Source organism: Podarcis erhardii, assembly GCF_964252035.2.
Source record: "Podarcis erhardii genome assembly, chromosome: 7".
In the NCBI taxonomy this organism is placed as follows: Eukaryota; Metazoa; Chordata; class Lepidosauria; order Squamata; family Lacertidae; genus Podarcis; species Podarcis erhardii.
Window position 1 is genome coordinate 532,958 of NC_138511.1, and position 19,641 is coordinate 552,598.

The window sequence follows — 19,641 nt, forward strand, 5'->3', positions numbered from 1 at the left end:
TCCATTGCTCCGTGTCCGCTTCTCTGGAGCAGCAGAAAACAACCTTTCTCCCTCCTCTATGTGACATCCTTTTATATATTTGAACATGGCTATCATATCACCCCTTAACCTCCTCTTCTCCAGGCTAAACATGCCCAGCTCCCTTAGCCGTTCCTCATAAGGCATCGTTTCCAGGCCTTTGACCATTTTGGTTGCCCTCCTCTGGACACGTTCTAGTTTGTCAGTGTCCTTCTTGAACTGTGGTGCCCAGAACTGGACACAGTACTCCAGGTGAGGTCTGACCAGAGCAGAATACAGTGGCACTATTACTTCCCTTGATCTAGATGCTATACTCCTATTGATGCAGCCCAGAATTGCATTGGCTTTTTTAGCTGCCGCGTCACACTGTTGGCTAATGTCAAGTTTGTGGTCAACCAAGACTCCTAGATCCTTTTCACATGTACTGCTCTCAAGCCAGGTGTCACCCATCTTGTATTTGTGTCTCTCATTTTTTTTTGCCCAAGTGCAATACTTTACATTTCTCCCTGTTAAAATTCATCTTGTTTCTTTTGGCCCAGTTCTCTAATCTGTCAAGGTCGTTTTGAAGTGTGATCCTGTCCTCTGGGGTGTTAGCCACCCCTCCCAGTTTGGTGCCATCTGCAAATTTGATCAGGATGCCCTTGAGTCCATCATCCAAGTCGTTGATAAAGATGTTGAAGAAGACCGGGCCCAAGACAGAACCCTGTGGCACCCCACTAGTCACTCTTCTCCAGGATGAAGAGGAACCATTGATGAGCACCCTTTGGGTTCGGTCAGTCAGCCAGTTTTGTGGGGGGGGGTATTTTGTTGAGTGCTCTCTTGTTGCCACACCTGCTCCTTGTATTTGCTCCTGACCTGAGCACAAGGAGACCCTTTTGTTTCTGGCGGACCACCTGATACAAGCGTTTCCTCACATGTGCAAGCAGACAAATACCTCTGCGCATGCGAAATGCTTTGCTCTGCCTCCATGCTTCTGAATCCCAGTTGCTGGAAACCTCAGGAGCGGGGAGGGCTCACGCGCTCGGGTGCTGCTTGCTGGTTTCCCACGGCCATCCGGTTGGTCACTGTGATAACAGGAGGCTGGACTAGATGGGCCATTGGCCTGACCCAGCACAGCCTTTTCTTCTGTTCTTAAGCAACCATAAGGCCTGATTGAAGTGGAAGGTGGTTGCGCTCCATAGACAGAGGGGCATGGAGCTGAGCGTGGCTGCGAGGCAAAAGGCTGGGGCAAGGTTTTGGAAAATGCTCCATTCAGTTCTGCCAAGCTTCACCTGCCGTGCCGCTTGCCTGTACATTTGAACTTGGCGCGCGCGCCCAGCCGGCAACCTTCCTCCTGACCGTTCCCCCGCTCTCCGATGGAGGCGTGGTCAATTCCGACTCATCTTCTCTCGCTGGTGGTGAATGCGCTGTCCCCGATACCTGGGACTCCTCCCCCCCACTGCGCTCTGGTGGGGAAGCTGGTCCTGATTTCCAGCTGCTGCTCTGGGAATCCCCGCTGGCCCCTTGCTCCTGGGGTTTCCCCCTTGGGGCCCCCCTTGCCCTGACCACTGGCGCCCCCTTCTGTGAATCTTCCGATTCGCTGGAGAGGGACCTAGAGGCAACTCTGACACATACACTTTGCGTTTTCAGGCTCAATGTGCGTTTACACCAAAGAAGACTTGAAATAAGCGACATCCAAGATTCTTCTATGTAGATGGAACCTAAAACAGCCGGTTTATGCTTTGTTTAGGCTCATTACACTTTGCTTTGATATGTGTGTGAATGAACACCGAAAGAACAATTAAAGCTTATTCATCCTCTTTCTATTGAGATGGAACCAAAACTCCTATGCTTAATTTGGGCTGATAAGATATTTTTCACTTTGTGATTTTTGGGTGAATGTGTATTCTAACCCCAAAAACAACAGTTGGAAATGAGCTTTATCATCTTCTTTTTATGTAGATGGAACCCAAAACTCTTTTGCTTTGGTTGGGGGAGATTCTGGTGCACACCCAATAAACACCATGCGAATTGAAAGAAGGCCAATCAAAGCTTATTCGTCTTCTTTCTACGCATATGGAAGCAAAAAGACGCTTGTTATTTTGGTCTCATTACATACACTTTGCGATTTCTGTGTCAATGTGCATTTACACCAAAGAAAACGACTTGAAATACGCGACATCCAAGATTCTTCTTTCTATGTAGATGTACCCCAAAACAACCTCTTTTGCCTTGTTTAGACTTATTATACTTCGCTTTGCTATTTGTGGCTGAACAACGAAAGAAAAATGAAAGTTTATTCGTCCTCTTTCTATTGGATTGGAACCAAAAGACCTATGCTTTATTTGGGCTGATAACATATTGTTCACTTTGTGATTTTTGGGTGAATGTGCATTCTAACCCCAAAAGCAACAATTGGAAATAAGCCCAATCAGAGCTTTATCATCTTCCTTTTATGTAGATGGAACCCAAAATGCCTTTTTGCTTGGGTCGGGGGCGATTCTGGTGCACACTCAAAAAACACCATGAGAATTGAAATGAGCCCAATCATAGCTTAGTCGTCTTCTTTCTACGCATATGGAAGCGAAAAGACAGTGTTTTCTTATTTTGGTCTCATTACATACACTTTGCCATTTCAGGGTCAATGTGCATTTACACCAAAGAAGACGAAATCCAAGATTCTTCTTTCTATGTAGATGGAACCCAAAACAGCCGGTTTTGCTTTGTTTAGGCTCATTACACTTTGCTTTGATATGTGGGTGAATGAACACCAAAAGAACAATTAAAGCTTATTCGTCCTCTTTCTATTGAGATGGAACCAAAACTCCTATGCTTAATTTGGGCTGATAACATATTTTTCACTTTGTGATTTTTGGGTGAATGAGCTTTATTATCTTCTTTTCATGTAGATGGAACCCAAACCTCCTTTTTGCTTTGGTTGGGGGAGATTCTGGTGCACACCCAATAAACACCATGCAAATTGAAAGAAGGCCAATCAAAGCTTATTCGTCTTCTTTCTACGCATATGGAAGCAAAAAGACGCTGTTTTGTTATTTTGGTCTCATTACATACACTTTGCCATTTCAGGGTCAATGTGCATTTACACCAAAGACGACGACTTGAAATAAGCGACATCCAAGATTCTTCTTCTATGTAGATGGAACCCAAAACAACCGGGTTTGCTTTGTTTTAGCTCATTACACTTTGCTTTGATATGTGGGTGAATGAACACCGAAAGAACAATTAAAGCTTATTCGTCCTCTTTCTATTGAGATGAAACCAAAACTCCTATCTTGGATGTCGCGTATTTAAATTCGTGTTCTTTGGTATAAATGCACATTGACCCAGAAATCGCAAAGTGTATGGAAAGAGACCAAAATCACAAAACACCGTTTTTTCGCTTCCATAAGCATAGAAAGAAGAATAAGCTCAACACCATGCGAATTGAAAGAAGGCCAATCAAAGCTTAGTCATCTTCTTTCTACGCCTATGGAAGCAAAACAACAGTGTTTGGTTATTTTGGTCTCATTACATACACTTTGCGTTTTCAGGGTCAATGTGCATTTACACCTGTCAGGGCTGCCCCAGGTCCCAGCTCACAAAGGACCAACGCCAGTTCTTGTTATATACAAAAGTCTTTATTGAAGTTCAGTTTCTATTTCAAAGCCATGGTGTGCAGCTCTACATCTTAAACTCTAGACCGCCGAAGCTCCGTCTGAGTCTCCTCCCCCCAGACACCAGTTTAAGACTCTAGCCTTGCTCCACCTCTTCCTCTGCTCTTTCCTCCTCTGGGTCCTCCTGTCCCCTGGGGTCTTGCCCTTTCTGGACTCTTCTGACGCTGAGTCCCCTGACTCTTCCCCCTGACTCCGGCGGGCTTTAGGACCTGGTTCCCAATCCGGGTTCTCTGCTGTCCCGCGCGCCTGTACATTTGAACTTGGTGCTTGCGCCCAGCCAGTGACCTTCCTCCTGACCGTTACACTGCTCCTGTCACTGCTTCCCTCTTCGGGAAGGCTAGCTGGACCTGACTTCCCCTCCGTTCCCTCACTCTCTGATGGAGGCGTGATCAGTCCTGCCTCATCTGCTCTCCCTGCTGGGGGAGACGCTGGCCCTGATACATGAGACTCTTCCCCCTCACTCCGCTCTGGTGGGGAAGCTGGCCCTGATCTCCAACTGCTGCTTTGGGAGTCCCCGCTGGCCCCTTGTTTCTGGTGTGTCCCCCCTGGGACCCCCCTCGCCCTGGCCATCGGTGCCCCCCTTTGGGAATCCTCTGAATCACTGGACAAGCTCATGGAATCTCTCGGGCCACTGTCATACTCCCCCACGCTGCCCTCAGATTCCTCCCCTTCGCTCTCCGTTTCCTCTCTCCCCTGTGTCTCTGCTCCTGAGCCCCTGGCATCCATCCCCCCTCGAAGCCCCTCCTTCCCCCCTCCCCCTCTTCGGGTGCGGGTTCCGGGTGCTCCAGCGCTGTGGGGGTGAGCGCGGGGTACAGGTCTTCCCCTCTGGTGTGCAGCTGGCCGGCTGGGTCCGGCCAGTCCGGAATGGGCTCGTCGACGTCGATCTCCTCTGCTTCCATCTCTCTGCAGCTGTGCTCGAACCCAGGATCCTCCCCCAACACGTCCATGTCCGTCTCCCCCCCGTTGCCTCAGGGGATGCTGCCTGTAAAGGCCCCCTCCAACCCACTTCCGGTTGATCATCCCACCAATAAGAGCGTTCTGTGGCAAACCCCGAGAGTGATCCTTCTGGGGAGCTTGTTTCTGGCGCCGTTTCCTCGGCTGATGAGAATCCCTGGAACGTGCTGGCTGAAAGTGTGGGTGTGAAAAGGTAGTCGTCGAAATAATCTGCCGGCATAGGTCTGTGTGGGAAGAGTGCATGGAACTCGTCTTTGAGGTAGGGCTCCTCTACGGCATAGTACGGTACCTGTTGGCGCTGGCTGGGGTACCTTCCCTGGCGAGTAGATATTCAACCCCCTCTTCCCCCCATCTCGAGTCTAAAATCTCTGTGACCTCGTTGAGTGGCCCCGCCCCCGGTGACCCCCCCTTGTTGGCGATTTGCGGGGTGGGTCTGGTGCGTTCCCTGGCGCCTGAAACCTGTGGGGTTCCTTGTAGGGTGTGAGCCGGGTGCATTCTGGAGTCCTCCGGGAGTGCCAGCCGGAAGGCTACCGGATTGATCTGTGCCACGACTTGGTAAGGCCCTAGCTGCTTGTGTCTGAGCTTCTTCTTAGCTAACATTCTGCCCGGCACTGCCTGGGCTGCTAACCAGACCCAGTCCCCCACCTGGATGTCTTCCCCCACTCTCCTGTGCCTGTCTGCCTGCATTTTGTAGGCGTGTTTTGCTAGTTCTAAGTGCCTTCGGAGTTGCTCGTGGACCTCCTGTAATTCCGCTGCCAAGGCTTCTGCCCCCCGTGGCTCCCCCTCCCTCACTTTCTCTAACCCCAGGAAGGTTCTGGGATTCCGCCCATTGTTGGCGAAGAACGGTGTCACCCCCGTGGATACGTGCTTCGTGTTGTTGTAGGCAAACTCGGCCAGCGGTAGGTAGTCCACCCAGGTCGCGGGCTGTTGATTCGCGTAGCATCTCAGGTACTGCTGCATGATGGCGTTGACCCTCTCCGCTTGTCCGTTGGTCTGCGGGTGTCGTGCCGACACTAAGTTTATCTTGACGTTCAGGATGCCCAGCAACTTCTGCCAGAAGCTTGAGATGAATTGGCGACCTCGGTCGGACAGGATGGACCGCGGCAAGCCGTGAACCTTGAACACGTGGTCTATGAACAGCTTGGCGGTCTGTTCCGCTGTGGCCACCTTCGCGCAAGGAATGAAGTGCGCCATCTTGGTGAACAGGTCTACGACCGCGAGTACCGCTGTTTTGCCTCGCGAGCTGGGCAGATCTGTGACAAAGTCCAGGGCCACTTTCTCCCACGGCTCGAGCGGCGTCTGTAGCGGTTCCAGCAGCCCCGCCGGCGGTCTGTGTACTGGCTTAGCCCTTTGGCATGTGTCGCACCTAGTGACGTAATCCGCGACTTCTCCCCTCATCTTGGGCCACCAAAAGTCTCTGGCTACTAATTCCGCCGTCTTGTCCTTGCCGAAGTGCCCGGCGCTGGGCGCGTCGTGTAACTGTTGCAGTACTTTCGCGCGGAGGTCGTCTCCCGGCACGTAGAGGGCCCCTTTGCGGATAAGCAGTCCGTCGCCTATCTGGAACTCGTCGTCCTTCGCTGTGCCTCTCTGCACCTCCTCCATCCTGGATTGTGCGAACGAATCTGTCTGCACCGCGCGCCGTACCGCGTCCAGGTCCAAGATGGCTGAGGCGCACGCCCACGCTTTCGGTGCGAAAATGTGTTTGGCCGCCACTGGTGCCGCTTCCTCGAGATACTGCGGCTTCCTGGATAGCGCATCCGCCATGACGTTGTTGTCTCCCGGGATGTATTCTATCCTGAAGTCGAAATCCGCAAAGAACTCCGCCCAGCGGATGTGTCTCTGGTTCAGGAACCTCGCCGTGTGCCAGTACTCCAGGTTCTTATGGTCCGTGCGGACCTGCACTGTGTCTTTGACTCCGATGAGGAAGTGCCGCCACGCCTTGAAGGCTGCATGAATGGCCAGCAACTCCCTGTCCCAGATGGTGTAGTTCTGCTCCGACTTGCTGAGTTTCCTGGAGTAGAATGTGCATGGCCTCCAGTCCCCTTGCGGATCTTGCTGCAACAGGACTGCCCCCACCACTCTGTCCGAGGCGTCCATCTCAACCCTCATTGGTTTGCAGGGGTTGACGTGTAACAGCTGTTCTTCGGACGTGAAGAGACGCTTGAGTCCCTGAAAGGACTGCTCCGCCTGGTCCGTCCAGGTGAACTTCTTCTTCTTAGAGCTGAGGGTCTCCGTGATGGCCACCGTCTCCATGGCGAACACCTTGATGAACTTGCGGTAAAAGTTGGCGAAGCCGACGAACTTCTGGACCTCCTTCCGATTGCGCGGGCTCTTCCAGTCCGACACCGAGTGGACCTTGGTGCTGTCCATGGCAAGTCCCTTGTCGGACAGCTTGTAGCCCAGGAAATCCACCTCCATCATGTCGAACTGGCACTTCTCCAGTTTGGCGTAGAGTCTGTTCTCCCGTAGTCTCTGCAGGACCTCCTTGACATCTCTCTCGTGAGCCTCCTGCGATTCCGAGAAGATCAGGATGTCGTCCAGGAAGCAGACGCACTTCTTGTAGAGGAGTCCTGCTAACACGTGATGCATGAAGGCTTGAAAACAATGGGAGCCATTTTGTAAACCAAACGGCATAATTATATATTCATAGGTGCCTAAAGGCGTAAACATGGCCGTCTTCCACTCATCGCCCTCCCGCATGCGTATAAGGTTGTATGCCCCTCGAAGATCCAACTTGGTTAAGATGCGTCCCTTCCTCACCGTCGCGAGCAGGTCGTCGATCTTGGGCATGGGGAATGCCGTGGGCTTTGTTCTGGAATTAATGACCCTGTAATCAACTATCAACCTCCGCTGGGACGTGTTTTTTTTCTTCACGAAAAACACGGGACTGCCCCCCACTGCTTTGGACTCTTGGATGAATCCCCGCTTCAAGTTGTGATCTATGAACTCCCTGAGTTCTTGCAGTTCGTCTTCAGACATGGAATACAGTTTCCCAGTCGGCAACGTCGCCCCCGGCAGGAGGTCAATCTTGCAATCGTAGGGCCTGTGGGGAGGCAACTTGTCCGCTTCCTTCTCGCAGAAGACCTCCAAAAACGCCTTGTACTTGTTGGGTACTGCTTGCACCATGCCTAAGTGCAGCCGTGGGTCATCTTCTTGCCCTTCATCTTCCTGGCTGGGCAGGATGCAGTGTTCTGCGCAGTAGGAGGAGCAGAAGGTCAATTGACGCTGGTACCATGCTAAAGCCGGGCTGTGCCTGTCCAGCCAACTCATGCCCAACACTATGGGCGTGTCCGATAGGTGGGTGACGTTGAAGCTGATGACTTCACGGTGATTTCCAATTTGCATCACCATTGGTGGTGTTTGCTGTACCACCTGTCCTCCCAGTAGCTCTCTGCCATCGACCGTGATGACGTTTAGGGGCATCGTGGCTGGTAGGAGCGCTATGCGATGTTGCTTGATGAAATCCACCCCTACAAAGTCTGCATTACTACCGCAGTCAATGGTAATAGGGACTTCCAGGGTGAGTCCATTGGGCAGCTGGAGCGATGCGGTGAGTTGCACCACTGGTTTGGGCGGGAGGGGGTCTGTGGGCTGTAAAATCTCTGGGGGCTGCTTCACTGACTCGCCTGGCTGGGCCCCAGTGCCTCTGCCTCCAGCCAGGCTTTGTCGTTTTCCTGCAGCTGTTCCCCCTGCTGAACTGCTCCCTTTACTGTCACTGAGGCTGCAGTGTGCTTCTGGAGCCTCTGGGGACACTCTTTGGCCATGTGCTGTGCACTGTCGCAGATATAACACTTCCTGCTCCCTCTAGGAGCCTTCGCCTTGACTGCTCCTGGTGTTTGGGCTCTGGCTGCTGTCTGAGCCCTGGCACCACCTATCTCCATCGGCTCTTCTCCCCCTCCCACTGGAGGCGTGGACTGTGCGCGCGCTGTCTCTCTGGGTAGGAAAGGAGTTGTTCTGGCTGGTGTGCGTCCCATATGTCCCTCATCCCTGCTCCAAGGGCGTTCTTCCAGATGCACCCCTATGGCCAGCGCTCTTTGGACGACTTCAGTGGTGCTGTTGGGTCTTTCCCCTCTCACTATTTCATCTTTTACAGCCCCATTTAGCCCCTCCCAGAACAGATCTCGGACGGCAGCGGAGTCCTTCTCCCAGCCCAGCGCATTTACCAACGCAAAAAAGCGGGAGTGATATTGTCTCACAGTGGCTTTGCCCTGTTTCAGCCCATGCATTTCCCTCCTGGCCACGTCCACATCTACCGTTGATTTAAAACAACTGTCCATAGCCGCAATAAAGGCTTTTGAATCTTTGAGGGCGGGATCATTTTCGCGCCATAAATTGCGCAGCCACGATTTAGCTTCCCCATGCAGATGAGTTATTATGAAGCCTACTTTCTCCTCCTCATCTCTAAAGTCTTTCCCAAGCAAATTGAGCGCGAAAACTATGTCTGCTCTGAAGTTAGGATACTGCTGCAGGTTCCCATCGAAGTGGGCTACTATGCTGCCCCCCCTTTTCCCGAGGCAAACTCCCTCCGGCTTGGGTCCCGGCAGCCCCTCTTTGCCCAAACGTTCCAACCTGGCTTGCAGATCCCGGCAGAGCGCTGTTGCTTCTTCCTCTCTCTTTCTGGAAGCTGCTACGTCTGCGTAAAGTGCCGTGAAAGCTGCTGTCAGCTCTTTCACCTTGTCCTCTGTAGTCATCCTTGCCAATGTTCGTGAGCTCGCAAAACACCAAGTTTTGCCCCTCGCTGCGCCAACTCATGCTGCGAGGGTTTTATTGTAAGACGGAGCTTACTGTCAGGGCTGCCCCAGGTCCCAGCTCACAAAGGACCAACGCCAGTTCTTGTTATATACAAAAGTCTTTATTGAAGTTCAGTGTCTATTTCAAAGCCATGGTGTGCAGCTCTATGTCTTAAACTCTAGACCGCCGAAGCTCCGTCTGAGTCTCCTCCCCCCAGACACCAGTTTAAGTCTCTAGCCTTGCTCCACCTCTTCCTCTGCTCTTTCCTCCTCTGGGTCCTCCTGTCCCCTGGGGTCTTGCCCTTTCTGGACTCCTGACGCTGAGTCCCCTGACTCTTCCCCCTGCCTCCGGCGGGCTTTAGGACCCGGTTCCCAATCCGGGTTCTCTGCTGTCCCGCGCGCCTGTACATTTGAACTTGGTGCTCGCGCCCAGCCAGTGACCTTCCTCCTGACCGTTACACTGCTCCTGTCACTGCTTCCCTCTTCGGGAAGGCTAGCTGGACCTGACTTCCCCTCCGTTCCCTCACTCTCTGATGGAGGCGTGATCAGCCCTGCCTCATCTGCTCTCCCTGCTGGGGGAGACGCTGGCCCTGATACATGAGACTCTTCTCCCTCACTCCGCTCTGGTGGGGAAGCTGGCCCTGATCTCCAACTGCTGCTTTGGGAGTCCCCGCTGGCCCCTTGTTTCTGGTGTGTCCCCCCTGGGACCCCCTTCACCCTGGCCATCGGCGCCCCCCTTTGGGAATCCTCTGAATCACTGGACAAGCTCATGGAATCTCTCGGGCCACTGTCATACTCCCCCACACTGCCCTCAGATTCCTCCCCTTCGCTCTCCGTTTCCTCTCTCCCCTGTGTGTCTGCTCCTGAGCCCCTGAAAACACCAAAGAAGACGACTTGAAATAAGCGACATCCAAGATTCTTCTTTCTATGTAGATGGAACCCAAAACAACCGGTTTTGCTTAGTTTAGGCTCATTACACTTTGCTTTGATATGTGGGTGAATGAACACTGAAAGAACAATTAAAGCTTATTCGTCCTCTTTCTATTGAGATGGAACCAAAAGTCCTATTGTCAGAGCTGCCTCTAGGTCCCAGCTCACAGAGGACCAACGCCAGGCTGATGTTATGTACAAAAGTCTTTATTGAAGTTTAATTTCCATTTCAAAGCCAGAGCGTGCAGCCCTACGTCTAGACTCTAGATCAACGAAGTCTCCGCCCCTTCCACACCAGTTTAAGATCCTAGCCCTGCTCCACCTCCTGCGCTGCTCTCTTCTCCTCTGGGTCCTCCTGCCCTCTGGGGCATTGCCCTTTCTGGACTCTTCCGACGCTGAGTCGCTTAGCTCCTCCCCCTGCCTCCGGCGTGCTTTAGGACCCGGTTCCCAATCCTCATTCTCTGCTGTCCCGCGCTCCTGTACATTTGAACTTGCTTCTCGCGCCAACCCAGGGAACTTTCTCCTAACCGTTACACTGAATCTATCACTGCTTCCCTCTTCCGTGACACTGGCCGGATCTGACCTCCCTTCCGTTGTCCGACTCTCCGAGGGAGGCGTGGTCAGCCCTGTCTCGTCTCCTCTCCCTGGTGGGGAAAGCACTGGCCCCGATGCCTGGGACTCTTCCCCCCCACTCTGCTCTGGTGGGGAAGCTGGTCCTGATTTCCAACTACTGCTCTGGGAGTCCCTGCTGCCCCCTTGCTCCTGGGGCGTTCCCGTTGGGACCCCCCTGCCCCTGGCCACTGGCGCTCCCTTCTGTGAATCTTCCGATTCGCTGGAGAGGCTCATGGAATCCCTCGGACCACTGTCCCCTCCTACGCTCCCTTCGGATTCCTCCCCCTCGCTCTCCATCTCCCATCTTCCCTGTGCCTCAGCTCCTGAGCCCCTGACACCTATGCTTAATTTGGGCTGATATCATATTTTTCACTTTGTGATTTTTGGGTGAATGTGTATTCTAACCCCAAAAACAACAGTTGGAAATGAGCGTTATTATCTTCTTTTTATGTAGATGGAACCCAAAACTCCTTTCTGCTTTGGTTGGGGGAGATTCTGGTGCACACCCAATAAACACCATGCGAATTGAAAGAAGGCCAATCAAAGCTTATTCGTCTTCTTTCTACGCATATGGAAGCAAAAAGATGCTGTTTTGTTATTTTGGTCGCATTACATACACTTTGCGATTTCTGTGTCAATGTGCATTTACACCAAAGAAAACGACTTGAAATACGCGACATCCAAGATTCTTCTTTCTATGTAGATGGACCCCAAAACAACCTCTTTTGCCTTGTTTAGACTTATTACACTTCGCTTTGCTATTTGTGGCTGAATGAACAACGAAAGAAAAATGAAAGTTTATTCGTCCTCTTTCTATTGGATTGGAACCGAAAGACCTATGCTTTATTTGGGCTGATAACATATTGTTCACTTTGTGATTTTTGGGTGAATGTACATTCTAACCCCGAAAGCAACAATTGGAAATAAGCCCAATCAGAGCTTTATCATCTTCCTTTTATGTAGATGGAACCCAAAATGCCTTTTTGCTTGGGTTGGGGGCGATTCTGGTGCACACTCAAAAAACACCATGAGAATTGAAATGAGCTCAATCATAGCTTAGTCGTCTTCTTTCTACGCACATGGAAGCGAAAAGACAGTGTTTTGTTATTTTGGTCTCATTACATACACTTTGCCATTTCAGGGTCAATGTGCATTTACACCAAAGAAGACGACTTGAAATAAGCGACATCCAAGATTCTTCTTTCTATGTAGATGGAACCCAAAACAACCGGTTTTGCTTTGTTTAAGCTCATTACACTTTGCTTTGATATGTGGGTGAGTGAACACCAAAAGAACACCAAAAGAACAATTAAAGCTTATGTCAGGGGTTCAGGAGCAGAGGCACAGGGAAGAGAGGAGATGGAGAGCGAGGGGGAGGAATCCGAGGGGAGTGTAGGAGATGACATCGGTCCGAGGGATTCCATGAGCCTCTCCAGCGAATCGGAAGATTCACAGAAGGGGGCGCCAGTGGCCAGGGGTAGGGGGTTCCCAAGGGGAACGCCCCAGGAGCAAGGGGGCAGCAGGGACTCCCAGAGCAGTAGTTGGAAATCAGGACCAGCTTCCCCACCAGAGCGGAGTGGGGGGGAAGAGTCCCAAGCATCGGGGCCAGTGCATTCCCCACCAGGGAGAGAAGACGAGACAGGGCTGACCACGCCTCCATCGGAGAGTCGGACAACGGGGGGGAGGTCAGATCCGGCCAGTGTCCCAGAAGGGGGAAGCAGTGACACAAGTAGTGTGACGGTTAGGAGAAAGGTCACTGGGTTGGCGCGAGAGGCAAGTTCAAATGTACAGGAGTGCGGGACAGCAGAGAATGAGGATTGGGAACCGGGTCCTAAAGCCCGCCGGAGGCAGGGGGAGGAGCTAAGTGACTCAGCGTCGGAAGAGTCCAGAAAGAGCAATGCCCCAGCGGGCAGAAGGACCCAGAGGAGGAGAGAGCAGCGCAAGAGGTGGAGCAGGGCTAGGATCTTAAACTGGTGTCAGGGGGGAAGAGACTCAGACGGGACTTCGCCGATCTAGAGTTCAAGACGTAGTGCTGCACGCTGTGGCTTTGAAATGAAAACTGGACTTTAATAAAGACTTTTGTACATTACCTCAGCCTAGCGTTGGTTCTCTGTGAGCTGGGACCTGGAGGCAGCCCTGACAGTAAGTCCCGTCTCCTTTTAAAACCTCGCAACGTGAGTGGACGCAAGGAGGGGCGAAGATTGGTGCTTCGCGAGCTCACGAAAGCAGGACAAAATGACTACCGAAGAGCAAATAGCAACCCTGCGAAACGCAGTGACAAAACTTAACGCAGAAATATTGGCATCCAGGAAGAGGGAAGACGAATAATAATAATAATAATAATAATAATAATAATAATAATTTATTATTTATACCCCGCCCATCTGGCTGGGCCTCCCCAGCCACTCTGGGCGGCTTCCAAAAAAATATTAAAATACTATGATACATCAAACATTAAAAGCATCCCTAAACAGGGCTGCCTTCAGATGTCTTCTAAAAGTCTGGTAGTTGTTGTTCTCTTTGACATCTGGTGGGAGGGCGTTCCACAGGGAGGGCGCCACTACCGAGAAGGCCCTCTGCCTGGTTCCCTGTAACTTGACTTCTCGTAATGAGGGAACCGCCAGAAGGCCCTCAGTGCTGGACCTCAGTGTCCGGGTAGAACGATGGGGGTGGAGACGCTCCTTCAGGTATACTGGACCGAGGCCGTTTAGGGCTTTAAAGGTCAGCACCAACACTTTGAATTGTGCTCGGAAACGTACTGGGAGCCAATGTAGGTCTTTCAAGACCGGTGTTATATGGTCTCGGCGGCCGCTCCCTGTCACCAGTCTGGCTGCTGCGTTCTGGATTAGTTGTAGTTTCCGGGTCACCTTCAAAGGTAGCCCCACGTAGAGTGCATTGCAGTAGTCCAAGCGGGAGATAACCAGAGCATGTACCACTCTGGCGAGGCAGTCCACAGGCAGATAGGGTCTCAGCCTGCGTACCAGATGGAGCTGGTACACAGCTGCCCTGGACACGGATTTAACCTGTGCCTCCATGGACAGCTGTGAGTCCAAAATGACTCCCAGGCTGCACACCTGGTCCTTCAGGGGCACAGGTACCCCATTCAGGACCAGGGAGTCCTCCACACCTGCCCGCCTCCTGTCCCCCAGAAACAGTACTTCTGTCTTGTCAGGATTCAGTCTCAATCTGTTAGCCGCCATCCATCCTCCAACCGCCTCCAGACACTCACACAGGACCGTCACCGCCTTCACTGGTTCTGATTTGAAAGAGAGGTAGAGCTGGGTATCATCCGCATACTGATGAACACCCAGCCCAAACCCCCTGATGATCTCTCCCAGCGGCTGCATGTAGATGTTGAAAAGCATGGGGGAGAGGACAGAACCCTGAGGCACCCCACAAGTGAGAGCCCAGGGGTCTGAACACTCATCCCCCACCACCACTTTCTGAACGCGGCCCAGGAGGAAGGAGCAGAACCACTGTATGACAGTGCCCCCAGCTCCCAGCCCCTCAAGACGGTCCAGAAGGATGTTATGGTCGATGGTATCAAACGCCGCTGAGAGATCCAGCAGAACCAGGAAACAGCTCTCACCTTTGTCCCTGGCCCGCCGGAGATCATCAACCAGTGCGACCAAGGCAGTTTCAGTCCCATGATGAGGCCTGAATCCCGACTGGAAGGGATCCAAATGGTCCGCTTCTTCCAGGCGTGCCTGGAGTTGTTCAGCAACCACTCGCTCAATCACCTTGCCCAAGAATGGAAGATTTGAGACTGGGCGATAGTTGGCCATTGTGGCCGCATCTAAAGATGGTTTTTTAAGAAGTGGTTTGATAACCACCTCTTTCAGCGGGTCTGGGAAGGCTCCCTCACGGAGGGAAGCATTCACCACCCCACGAAGCCCATCACCCAGTCCTTCCCGGCTAGCTTTTATAAGCCAGGATGGGCAAGGATCAAGGAGACAGGTGGTTGGTTTCACTCGTCCAAGCAGCCTGTCCACATCCTCGGTGGTAACAGATTGGAATTGATCCCATGCAATTTGACTAGACAGGACTCTAGCACTCTCCCGCCCCAGCCCTGCTCCCACGGTGGCGTCTACCTCTTCCCGAATCTGAGCGACTTTATCTGCAAAAAACTTTGCAAAATCATTGCAGGAGATCGTGTGGCCTGTACTGGGCCCCGATGTAGCAGGTGGTTCCGCTAAATTGCGGACCACCTGAAAAAGTCTCCTGCTGCTGTTTTCTGCAGATGCAATAGAGGCGGCGAAGAAAGTTTTCTTCGCCGTCGCTACCGCCACTTGGTAGGCTCGACATTGAGCTCTAACCTGTGTCCGGTCAGCTTCAGAATGAGTTATCCGCCACCGGCGGAAGCAGCTGCTGCCTGCCAGGATCTGCAAACTAGGTTGGAAGTATTGACTAAACAGGGGCTACCGGGACCCAGACCAGAGGGGATTGGGCTGGGAAAGAGAGGAGGGAGCCTTGTGTCTCATTTCGATGGGAATCTGCAGCAGTATCCTAACTTCAGAGCAGACGTGGTTTATGCGCTAAAGTTGCTGGAGAAGGACTTTAGAGATGAGCAGGAGAAAGTAGGCTTCATAATAACTCATCTCCATGGAGAAGCTAAAGCGTGGTTGCGCAATCTCTGGAGAGATAAAGATACAGCCCTCCAAAATGCGGATGCCTTCATTAAAGCAATGGATGCATGCTTTTTATCAGAGATTGATGTAGATATCGCCAGAAAAGAGATACATGGATTGAAACAAGGCAGAGCCACTGTAAGGCAATATCACTCCCGCTTTTTTGCATTGGTCAACGTGCTGGGATGGGAAAAGAATTCAGCTGCCGTCAGGGACCTGTTCTGGGAGGGGTTGAACGGGGCTGTGAAAGACGAAATTGCAAGGGAGGAGAGACCCCAGACCACTAAAGACGTGGCCCAGAGAGCGCTGACGATTGGGGTGAGGCTGGAAGAACGTCCTTGGAGCAAAGACGAAGGGCGTTGGGGACGCACGCCAGCGAGAGCACCTCCCTTCTTTCCCAGGGAAACAGCACGCGCTCAATCCACGCCTCCGCTGGGAGGGGGAGAGGAGCCAATGGAGATAGGTGGTGCCAAGGCTCAGTCAGCAGCCAGAGCCCTAACACCGGGAGCAGTCAAAGCGAAGCTTCCTAGAGGGAACAGGAAGTGTTACATCTGCGACAGTGCTCAGCACATGGCAAAAGAGTGCCCCCAGAGGCTCCACAAGCACACTGCAGCCTCAGCGACAGTGACAGAAGCAGTTCAGCAGAGAGAACCACAGCAGGGAAACGACGAAGTCTGGCTGGAAGCAGAGCCACTGGGGGCCAGCCAGACGAGTCAGTGAAGCAGTCCCCAGGAATATTGCAGCCCACAGACCCCCTCCCACCCAAACCAGTGGTGCAGCTCACCGCAGCGCTCCAGCTTCCCAATGGGCTCACCAAGGAAGTCCCTATTACCATTGACTCTTGTAGCAATGCAGACTTTATAGGAGTGGATTTCATCAAGCAACATAGCATAGCGCTCCTGCCGGCCACGATGCCCCTGAAAGTAGTGACAGTCGATGGCAGAGAATTGCTGGGGGGACAGGTGGTACAGCAAACGCCGCCAATGGTGATGCAAATTGGAAATCACCGCGAAGTCATCAGCTTCAACGTCACCCGACTGTCGGACACGCCCATAGTGTTGGGCATGAGTTGGCTGGACAGGCACAGTCCAGCATTGGCATGGTACCAGCGCCAATTGACCTTCGGCTCCTCCTACTGCACAGCAAACTGCATACTGCCTACCCAGGAAGATGAGGCGCCAGAAGATGGACCGCAGTTACACTTGGGCATGCTGCAAGCGGTACCTGACAAGTACAGAGGGTTTTTGGAGGTCTTCTGCGAGAAGGAGGTGGACAAACTACCTCCCCACAGACCGTACGACTGCAAGATTGACCTCCTGCCAGGGGCGACGCTGCCGACTGGAAAACTGTATTCCATGTCTGAAGACGAACTGCAAGAGCTCAGGGAGTTCATAGATCACAACTTGAAGCGGGGATTCATCCGGGAATCCAAAGCAGTGGGGGGCAGTCCTGTGTTCTTCGTGAAGAAAAAGGACACGCCCCAAAAGAGGCTTGTAGTTGATTACCGGGTCATAAATTCGAGGACGAAGCCCACAGCATTCCCCATGCCCAAGATCGACAACCTGTTGGAGACAGTGAGGAAGGGACGCATCTTCACCAAGTTGGATCTACGTGGGGCGTACAATCTTATACGCATGCGGGAGGGCGACGAGTGGAAGACGGCCATGTTTACGCCCCTAGGCACCTATGAATATAGAGTTATGCCGTTTGGTTTACAAAATGGCTCCCACTGCTTCCAAGCCTTCATGCATTACGTGTTAGCGGGGCTCCTCTACAAGAAGTGCGTCTGCTTCCTGGACGACATTCTGATCTTCTCGTAATCGCAGGAGGCCCACGAGAGAGATGTCACGGAAGTCCTGCAGAGACTACGGGAGCACAGACTTTACGCCAAACTGGAGAAGTGCCAGTTCGACATGACGGAGGTGGATTTCCTGGGCTACAAGCTGTCCGACAAGGGACTAGCCATGGACAGCGCCAAGGTCCGCTCGGTGCTGGACTGGAAAAGCCCGCGCAATCGGAAGGAGGTCCAGAAGTTTGTCGGCTTTGCCAACTTTTATCGCAAGTTTATCAAGGGTTTCGCTATGCAGACGGCGGCCATCACGGACACCCTCAGCTCCAAGAAGAAGAAGTTCATCTGGACGGAGCAGGCGGACCAGTCCTTTCAGAAACTCAAGCGTCTCTTCGCGTCCGAAGAACAACTGCTACATGTGAACCCCAGCAAACCCATGAGGGTTGAGACGGATGCCTCCGACAGAGCCGTGGGGGCAGTCCTGTTGCAGCAAGATCCGCAAGGGGACTGGAGGCCGTGCGCTTTCTACTCCAGGAAACTCAGCAAATCGGAGCAGAACTACACCATCTGGGACAGAGAGTTGCTGGCCATTCATGCAGCCTTCAAGGCGTGGCGGCACTTCCTCATCGGAGCCAAACACACGGTGCAGGTCCGCACGGACCATAAGAACCTGGAGTACTGGCGCACGGCGAGGTTCCTGAACCAGAGACACATCCGCTGGGCGGAGTTCTTTGCGGATTTCGACTTCAGGATTGAATATATCCCGGGAGACAACAACATCATGGCTGATGCGCTTTCCAGGAAGCCGCAGTATCTCGAGGAAGCAGCACCGGTGGCGGCCAAACACATTTTTGCACCTAAAGCGTGGGCATGCGCTTCGGCCACCGTGGACCTGGAAGCAATACGTCGTGCGCTGCGAACGGATTCCTTCGCACGTTCCAAGATGGAGGAAGTGCGAAGAGGCACAGCGAAGGACGACGAGTTCCAGATACGCGACGGATTGCTCATCCGCAAAGGGGCCATCTACGTGCTGGGAGACGACTTCCGCGCGAGTGTACTGCAACAGTTACACGACGCACCCAGCGCCGGACATTTTGGCAAGGACAAGACGGTGGAATTAGTAGCCAGGGACTTTTGGTGGCCCAAGATGTGGGGAGAAGTCGCGGATTACGTCACTATGTGCGACACATACCAAAGGGCCAAGCCAGTACACAGGCCTCCGGCGGGACTGTTGGAACTGCTACAGACCCCGCTCGAACCGTGGGAGAGGGTGGCCCTGGACTTTGTCACTGATCTGCCCAGCTCGAGGGGCAAAACAGCAGTACTCGTGGTCGTGGACATGTTCACCAAGATGGCCCACTTCATTCCATGCGCAAAGGTGGCCACAGCGGAACAGACAGCCAAGCTGTTCATAGACCACGTATTCAAGGTGCACGGCCTACCACGGTCTATCCTGTCCGACCGGGGGCGCCAGTTCATCTTGAGTTTCTGGCAAAAGCTGATGGGCATCCTGAACGTCAAGGTCAACCTGGCGTCGGCAAGACACCCGCAGACCAACGGACAAGCAGAGAGGGTCAACGCCATCATGCAGCAGTACCTGAGATGCTACGCAAACCAGCAGCCCTCGACCTGGGTGGACTACCTGCCGCTGGCCGAGTTTGCCTACAACAACACGAAACACGTGTCCACGGGGGTGACACCGTTTTTCGCCAACAATGGGCGGCATCCCAGAACCTTCCCGGGGTTAGAGAAAGAGGGGGAGGGGGAGCCGCAGGGAGCAGAGGCCTTGGCAGCAGAGTTACAGGAGGTCCACGAACAGCTCCGAAGGCAGTTAGAGCTAGCAAAACACGACTACAAAGTCCAGGCAGACCGACACAGGAGAGTTTGGAAGAACATCCGGGTGGGGGGCTGGGTCTGGTTAGCAGCCCAGGCAGTGCCGGCCAGATCGTTAGCTAAGAAGAAGCTCGGACACAAGCAGCTAGGCCCTTACCAAGTTGAGGCACAGATCAACCCAGTGGCCTTCCGGTTGACACTCCCGGAGGGATCCAGAATGCACCCGGTCTTTCATAGATCGGTGCTCACGCCCTACAAGGCACCTCACAGGTTCCAGGCGCCAGGGACAGCTCCTAGCCCGCTCAGAGACGCACCCATGAAGGGGGGCTCGCCGAGGGCGGAGCCGCTCAACGAGGTCACGGAGATTTTGGACTCGAGATGGGGGGAAGAGGGGGTTGAATATCTCCTCGCCAGGGAAGGTACCCCGTCCAGCGTCAACAGCTGGGTACCGTACTATGCGGTAGAGGAGCACTTTCCAGGGTTTCTCTTCAGCT